This window comes from Triticum dicoccoides, chromosome 2A (genome assembly GCF_002162155.2).
Source record: "Triticum dicoccoides isolate Atlit2015 ecotype Zavitan chromosome 2A, WEW_v2.0, whole genome shotgun sequence".
Classification (NCBI taxonomy): Eukaryota; Viridiplantae; Streptophyta; class Magnoliopsida; order Poales; family Poaceae; genus Triticum; species Triticum dicoccoides.
The window spans coordinates 719,793,085-719,793,711 of NC_041382.1; positions in this window are offsets into that span (position 1 = coordinate 719,793,085).

The window sequence follows — 627 nt, forward strand, 5'->3', positions numbered from 1 at the left end:
GCCGAGTGGAGGGTGGAAGTTCAGCGGCGGGAGGCTGTCACCGCCGACCGGTGGAACAGGGCCATCACCAAGAAGGCCTGCGACAACGCGGCGCGCGCGGCTGCTGCTGCCTCGGCGGACCAAATCGAGGCCGAGGCGACTCGCGTGGGATGATGAATCCACCTGGAAGCCACGCCCAGTACGCGCCCTGGGGCTAGCAAGGCGTCGGCTCTCCGCAACCATGGGGATCGCCCTCGCCGGGCTCCACCGACGGGGACGCGCACGGTGAGTTCAACCCAAACGTCACCTTCCCCCATGGATACCCGGCCTAGAGCACGCCCTCTCCCGCCTTCGCCGGCATGTAGTACCCTCCATACAACTACTCGCCGCCCGCCTGTGCTTCCTCCCCGACGCCCCTGCTACACTGTGGCCTGCTGCCCTTCTCGCACCTCGCCGACACCGACGAGACCGAGGCCGACATGGACGACATCATCGCGACAGGTTCGGCCGCGGCCGCCGCATCTCCCGGGTTCGTCACCCAGGACGAGGTGGTGGATCTCAGCGGTGGCATGGACGGCGAGCTCGGCTACGTCTACGGCAAGGACGAGTAGGAGGAGCAGAAGGAGGAGGACGTTGAGGAGGAGGAGG